This window comes from Mirounga angustirostris, unplaced genomic scaffold, assembly GCF_029215605.1.
Source record: "Mirounga angustirostris isolate CCGP_5_RB_7025 unplaced genomic scaffold, mMirAng1.0.hap1 SCAF_7, whole genome shotgun sequence".
In the NCBI taxonomy this organism is placed as follows: domain Eukaryota; kingdom Metazoa; phylum Chordata; class Mammalia; order Carnivora; family Phocidae; genus Mirounga; species Mirounga angustirostris.
Window position 1 is genome coordinate 19,381,702 of NW_026991715.1, and position 8,496 is coordinate 19,390,197.

Sequence of the window (8,496 nt, forward strand, 5' to 3'; positions counted from 1 at the left end):
TATTCACTGTGTGATCTTAGGCAAGTCATTCACCTTCTCTGTGCCTCAGTTTGCTTATCTAAAAGAAATCATGGATAACAATAATATCTATCTCTTAAGATTGATGAAATGTTGTCTTTGGTCATGACTGCACATGAGCTAATATTCACGTGAATACACTGGCTTATTCCCCTGCCTGTGGTTGCAGGAATTCTGGCATCACTTAAAGTCTCACTAGTTTATTTCTGGAACTTTCCAATAACGGTTCTCATGAGCTCACAAAAAACTCATATTCTTCCACTTTGGCCTAAGCCAACCAAGGGCATCATTTGACTCGTGTGCTTTTGGCCCTGCGGTAGCCTGATTAGCCTTACCAAGGGTGCCATCTCTAGACACATCCAATCTCGGATTCTCACTGCACCAAAGCTGTGGTCTGTTCCACCTGGAAAGGAATACCTCTCCGGCCTCCTAATGTCATGTTCTGCCCTCTGGAGGGTATGCTTCAGGGAATTTGCTTTTATGCCTCATGCCTTCTGCCTCTTTCTCCATAAGCTTCACACCTGGGGCCCTGGCTGGGGGGGTGGGGATAGTGATAACTGAGACCCAAATTCCCTTGTGTTCCTACATCCTCCTTCGTCTTCCATGAGAAACTCTCCTGCAAATGGAAGCACGGAAGTGCCATCCAGCAGTTCCTCACATGAGCTTGGTGGGCTCAAATCTTCCCTCAGGCTCCATCCAGGACTCTGAATTCCCCCCTACATGATTACACAAAGATGCTCATGAAATCCTGACACCCTCTTTGAGCAACCAGTAGAGAGAATTTCCTTTTAATGCTCCCTTTTCTGCAATTCCTGCACTATTTTCAGTAACTACATTTTCTAAACAAAGAGAAGTTTTCCATATGCTTTTGTGATTTTAGCATGCTGCTGAATGAGGACAGTAAAAGTCTGAAATGTGTGCATTGCTGGTAAGAAAGTCCCATATGTGTCTACTTCCTTAAACAACTTTCCATCAAAAGTACTAAATGTCTGCATAATATCAACTAGTAACAATGTTTTCAGTTCAATGTTTTATCAGTTGAGGCAATCAACTGATTTAATGTTACCTGGAAGCCTTTTTCTTTGAGATTCAAAATGGCAAACAGAAAGGCAATTTATATGCAATTGATGAATTACTGAAATCTACATCTGAAACTGATGAAGTTCTATATGTTGGCTAATTGAATTTAAATTAAAAAAAAGAAAGGGAATTTAACATGCATAAAGCTCTGGGAAAAATATGAAGGCTTTCATGGTAGTGGGGAGTAGTAAACTGTTTCTTTCTTTTTTCCTGACAGATAATGTTTATATGCACAAATATATAGACCCACTGTTTCTACAAGCTTAGCAGAGGTACACTTGGCTGCAGGCTGTACGTGGTACTCGGGAGGCTAAGCTGTAAGCCCCTCTCTTCACCCCACCCCCCACTAATCTGCCACACACTGGTGATTAGGAATTCCGGCTCCCACCATTAATCCTTTCACCATGAACATACTGCCATACAATTTATGGTTGCAGTTGCTCATATATCCCGAAGAATAGCTAACCTTCAGTTGCTGTCCCATCTGGTGGTGTTTCCAGTTTTGTGAGTTTTATCTCCGAATCAGCTGTAATAGAAAATGGCAATGTCCCGAAGCATTCCTAATAACCCAGGTCCGGAACTCTATTTACTGCCGTATTTCAATAATGTACATTTCCCCCTTTAACTCCAGTGATCTGGGGGTGTTGAAAGAATGCTTTGTATAGTGTTTCCCTAATATCCACATAGAGGTTCCCTAAGCCTCTAACTTTGTGCCATTCAAGTGTATTGTCAGATAAGGGGTTAGCCTGGCATTGAGCAATTGGAAACAAGGAAGCTTGCGGGAAATGAAGGCTAGGGCAAGATATTAAGATGAGCGACACCTGCTTACCATCAAGGCCAGGCTGTAAAAGCAAGCACTGCAAGCCTGACACCAAAAATCGACATGTACAAATGAAAAGGACTATCATTCCCACGCAAGCTTTTCAAAACCACGAGGACTGCCCCATCACTGAGGCACTAACACGACTTTGCAAACATTTCTAGTTTATAAACGACCTGCAGAGTTTGACTTCTTCTTTGCCGATTCGGGATGCCTTTTATTTCTTTTTGTTGTCTGATTGCTGAGGCTAGGACTTCCAGTACTATGGCGAACAGCTGTGCACAGAAAAAGCAGGATGCTTGATTTAACATAAAATGAGATTTTATGATATAGTAAAGGATATATTCTGTATAAGCTGTAAAAGGAAGAAGAAAGCCCATAAGGAACTACCCCAGTCATTCAGAGATCACTAACGTTCCTCTTTTGGTTCTCCATCCTCTCTAATTCAGCTCCCGGGGACGACTGGAAACTTCTGGCGGTCTTTCTGTGGCTAGGAACTACAGCACATAAGCCAACATTCACTTAGACGCTTCCAGATGACTGAGCTAACAGTTTAAAGTTTCACAATTTTAGAAGAGGCGGCCACCACCCTTGGACACCATAGTGCATCTGAATATGTGCAAGTGGATACAAATGATCATCTCTTCCAATCTTGGGCAGTTAGAGACAGAGACACCGCACCAGACCTGCAAATTTTGTTATGGCGCCACTAGACTGTCCATCACCATCAAATTTCTATTGGTATTTCCATTAAAGAGGGAAGAAGGGGAGAGGAAAAGGGATGTGAAAGGGAAAAAAAAAATCTTAGCCCTTGAAAGTCGGCTCACATATTTGCGCTTAATATATTCTACTAATGATTTGGCAGGTGCAGTGGTAGAGACTAATATCCAACGTTGTCTGGCATTTATCTCATCTTATCCTCTGTACCCAGACCCAGAGTCAGCTGGAAGCACCATGCAAAGTGCTCCACGATGGAAGCACCTTAAACCAATGGGCTATTTTGTCTATGAAGCTGTCCCTCCAAATGAATAATTTCTTATTTATTGAGTGGTTTCTTTTTCCCCTAAAGGAGTAATAGATTTTCACCTAACCATCTGTATACACTCACTCAGCTCCTGCTGGTGGCAAAGTCCAGTCTTTTATCAAGTGATTACCTTGGGCATGCAGTACAACATATGATCGATCACATACAGAGATCATTCTCCATGGAGTGAGAGGAGAGCCATATAGTGAGCCCTTGACCTGGGACTCATAATTACAATGCGCTTGCCAAGTGAACTTGCTGGTTACAGAAAAAGAAAGTATTTCAAGTTACGAAACCAACCTGGTTGCCCAATGTTTTCTACTGAATATTAAATTATCCTCAGCACTTTTGCCTCAAGTTAAATAACTCAATCACTTTTATTCTTTAATCAGAAAGCTCTCATTTCCAGACACCTGACAACCAAGTACATCTGTGAACTTGGATTGGATCCTGATTTGAAAAAAATGTATAAAAGATATCTGTAGGGTAAGTGGAGAAATTTGAATATGATTATATTAGGGAATTACTGTTAATTTTCTTAAGCACAATATGCTACTATAGTTTTACATGAAAATACCCTTACTTTTAGAAGTTACAACTGAAATATTTAGGTGTGAAGTATGATGTCTGCAACTTTCAAATACAACACCCATGCACGCGCGTGTGCGCGCGCACACACACACACTAAATAATGAAATTATTAACAAGGTGGTATTTGATTATTCATTGTACCATTCTTTTTTTACTTTTCCACATTTTTGAAAATTTTCACATTAAAAATTGAGGAATAATAATTTCTCTTTCACAAGTTGGGATAGCTTAATGGATCCAACATTCCAGGCAGGGGCAATGGTTAAAATAAAATAGAGATAAGAATTCCTCTCCCCAGTTAGGTTGCAAAGGAAAATAAATTCGAATTTGTTTCATTCATTCATCTATTTAACAAATTTTTATTGCATATTTACTGTGTGCTGCATAATATGGGATAAAGTGATAATCAGAAATTCCTTCAGGAACTTGTAATTCAATAGAGAAAATCAACAGTAAATATTGTTAATTTTACCTCTTATAGCTTTGCATCCCCTTCAAGACCTTGATTCAACCATCATCTAATGCAGGTACAACCACTGCTGAGCATCTTCATCAACTCTCACTTGGGTCACTACAATTACTACGGACTTGGTCATGCTGTTCCCCTGCTAAAGCTCCTGCCTCTCCTTGGACCTCATACGTCTATGATTAATTGGGTCTCCAGGCTTATCTAGCATCTCTTCATACCTCAATATGTACTCTCAAATTGCTTTCCATTTTCCAGATTACTGAGCTACCTCTTACTTTAAGGGTGTGCACATGACATTCCCTCTCCTTGAATCATATTCTCTACTCCATTCCTCCTCTATCTTGGCCTGTCTACCTCTTATCCTTTAGGTCTCATATTACATGTTGCTTCCTGCAGGAAGCTCTCCTTGACCTCCAAAATCATCACCTTGACAATACCACCATCTACTTTCCCTATCGTTCCACTTAGCACACCATGTTGTGACAGTCAGTTGAAAAACCCGTTCAGTGCTTAAAAATTAGGATGGTATGCTTCTCACTATGAATTCTTGCATCATTGATAAGGATAATAACATTGACTGGAAATCAAAGGTATATTGGAAGAGTTTTCAGCTCTTTGTATATGGGTGACCTGAAAGTAACAGTTATTATCATATATCACCAGGGACAAATGGTCTGTGGATAAATACAGACCAGATGGCAATATATTAGCTGCCTTTTGTTTGGAATTATTAATAATATCTTTAGGAACCTAAAGGAGATCAGAACTTGACCACATTGTACATGCCCAGTATAGTACCACATGCCTTTAAATGGCACACATGTGCACATACACTTAAAATGGAATGGAATAAATGAAAAACTCACAAACTGACAATATGCTTATCAATTCCCCTAGTTATTTGTTGAACTCGTCACTAGAAAGCCTTTCCTGAGTCCTCTGGTAATGTAAATAATTCTAATTATAGCACACTTCATGCTTTGCTGAATATCTTGTTACTGAGCGCTCACTCCTACCTTTCCTTCTCTTTCTTTTCTTTCCCTTTCCCCTTCTGTCCTGGATTATTAAGGATGGCCGGCTGTGATTTATTAGCCTTCTTGCACAGTGTTCCTTAAGCGCATCGTTGACATTAGCGAGATGCCAAGGTCTTAACCCTGCCATAATCCCTGTTGCGCTGTTTTCCACTGAAACACTTGCTGTTTTGCCCAAACTTCATTCATCACTGATTCCTTTCTAACAAACAAATAGAATGCTGTCTACTCAGCTTTATTTTTAGTAATGCTTTGATTAAGCATATTTTAATTTTGAAAGTTGGCTTAAAGGAAGCTCAAATACAACTTGGCATATTATCATGCAAGTATCTTTAAGTATTCCCTTTACAGCTTTAAAAACCAACTAATTCACATAGTATACCAGTCACTAGACCGAAGTGATAACTCAGCCTCTTTTGAAAAATGAGGAATCACCCTGATTTATATGTATCACAAAAGCATATCTACCCAGCTTTCTATCATCTGACAATTTAACATGTCTACAGTAAATGATGCTCATCCTGATGAACTTGAAAAGCCTATGAGTCAGGAACATTCAATTATGTTTGGTGTATTTTTAGTGTTGAGTGCGTTTAATCTTTAATCCCTTTTGAAATGTAATGCAGGGGTTGTATGGTAACCTAAGCGGGTGTATATTTTTAACTGCTAACTCTCATTAGTCTCTTTTCCTTAATAGAGTGCCCTTGTGTGCACAAAATTGTTGTTAAACACTCCAGGTATTTTTTTTTTTTGGTTCTCATCTACATGCTTTTTTTTCTGTATGTGAATTTTTTTTTTTAAAGATTTTATTTATTTTTTAGAGAGCGAGCGAGAGAGAAACAGCATGAGAGGGGAAAGGGTCAGAGGGAGAAGCAGGCTCCCCGCCGAGCCGGGAGCCCAATGTGGGACTCGATCCCATGACCCTGGGATCATGACCTGAGCCGAAGGCAGACGCTTAACCATCTGAGCCACCCAGGCGCCCTCTGTATGTGAATATTAAGTGGGTCATTTCAGAATTCAGAAAGGAAAAGTTATAATACAGAGTTATGAAAGTTATCTCTCTGCAGTTATCACCAAGAGTCTGACATTGAATTTTCTACCAACTCTCCTTTAACTGTGTGGTTTAATGGCAATAAATGTGAGCATTGCTTGCAATAATTTTAAACAGATTCCTAACCTACCTGTATATGGTTCTGTGGTCCATCCCAGTCTCTGCTTTCTTCCTTTGGAGAAACCGAGGTACAAAGTGTTCAGAATTCTATATAAGCAGAGCATGAAACTTGGCCTTGAATCTTCGGGTTTCTTTCTTTCTTTCTTTCTTTTTTTTTTAATATTTTATTTATTTGACAGAGAGAGACACAGCGAGAGAGGGAACACAAGCAGGGGGAGTGGGAGAGGGAGAAGCAGGCTTCCCGCTGAGCAGGGAGCCCGATGCGGGGCTCGATCCCAGGACCCTGAGATCATGACCTGAGCCGAAGGCAGACGCCCAACGACTGAGCCACCCAGGCGCCCCAAATCTTCAGGTTTCTTAATTCATGCTTATTTTGGTAGGCCAGCCATGAATCCTTTCTTTAATCCAAGTGCTCTTAGAATATTCAGGATTAGAAAAAAAAAATCAGCATCTGTCATTGACTAATCCAGGAAAAAAACATGCGATGTGTCCTAGTTTAAATTTTAATGTGTTTTAAAATGAGCTTTAAATTTCTGAAGTTGTTGATTAAAAGAGATGAAGCAGACCCAAAATGCTTTGTTTGAATTTTTTTCACTCAATGAACTTTGTGTCTTTTCTGGTAACACAAGTCTTGTTCTAAATTCAAAGTTTGAAAAAAAAAATGGGAACAAATAGAAAATCATGTGTAATCTTTCTTGATTTCCAGAAAGAACCTCTATTACATGGTGGCTTGTGTCCATCCCCTGTGACACATCCCCAGAGCACCAGCTATTGCCCCTTTTATAATAGTCATCATGCTTATATTAGTTTAATGTTTGCTTTTCCCTAAAGGCTGCAATTTTCTGGAAGCAGAATTATTTCTGCCCTAGGCCCTGTCATATCCAGAGTGCCTAGTGTGGTGCATGTCTCGTAACAGGCACTCAACAGGTATCGGCTGTGGAAAGAGGACTGTTCTCTATGCATTTTTATACATATAATTTTTTAAAAATATTTTATTTATTTGACAGAAAGAGACACAGCGAGAGAGGGAACACAAGCAGGGGGAGTGGGAGAAGGAGAAGCAGGCTCTCCGCCGAGCAGGGAGCCCAATGCAGAGCTCGATCCCAGGACCCTGGAATCATGACCCGAGCCGAAGGCAGACGCTTAACTGACTGAGCCACCCAGGCGCCCCTATACATATAATTTTTGCTTCCAAAAATTAGTACTATATAGTCCAGGTAGCGTGTTTCTTTTTTTCTTTTTAAGATTTTTAAAATTTATTTGAGAGAGAGAATGAGTGGGGGGAGAGGCAGAGGGAGATGGGACAAGCAGACTCCCCGCTGAGCAGGGAGCCCAACGCTGGCTGGATCCCAGGACCCTCAGATCGTGATCTGAGATGAAGGCAGACTCTGAACCGAATGAGCCACCCAGGCGCCCCAGATAGCATGCGTTTTCAAGTAAAAAGCCTTTTAATACACAATTTAAAAGATTATCTCAGGCGATACCATGGTTGATGCCTTACTCTACTTCTAGTATGAAAAATATATATACGTAATAAATCTTCGAGTAAATACTTCACAGCATAGTACCTGTTCCAAGCCAGATCATACTCACACAGCAAAAAAATCAGTAGAGCCAAGCATAGATACCCAGCAAAAGACATTTATCTAAATATGAATAATGCTATAATGGCTTTTCCAAATTTATAGTACCACGTCTTTTTAATTTGTGACAATTTCTCAATAGGAAAGCTGTTGCACTTCAGAGCTCTCGTGAGAATAGCCTAAGCTTTGACAAAAAGGTAGGTGGGGGACTGGGACAGAACAAATCACTAGCCTATGCAAAGGAGATGGAGCTTTCCAAGAAATTTTAAAACCAGTGTATAATTACAATGGCGACAGGTGCTTCAATGTGGAAAAAAAAAATGATAGAACCTCTCATCTGATGCCTCAAAACTATATTTCTCAGAAGACCTGAAACAAGATCTAAAATTAAAAAATTGGATTTGTTGCTGATACTCACTGTACAACCCCCCATGGGTACCAAGAACTCATTAATCACCAAATATGATCATTATCTCTTTTCTTTTTTTTCTTTTTTTTTTTTAAATTTTATTCTTATGTTAATCCCCATACATTACATCATTAGTTTTAGATGAAGTGTTCCATGATTCATTGTTTGTGCATAACACCCAGTGCTCCATGCAGAATGTGCCCTCCTCAATACCCACCACCAGGCTAACCCATCCTCCCAGCCCCCTCCCCTCTAGAACCCTGTTTGTTTTTCAGAGTCCATCGTCTCTCATGGTTCGTC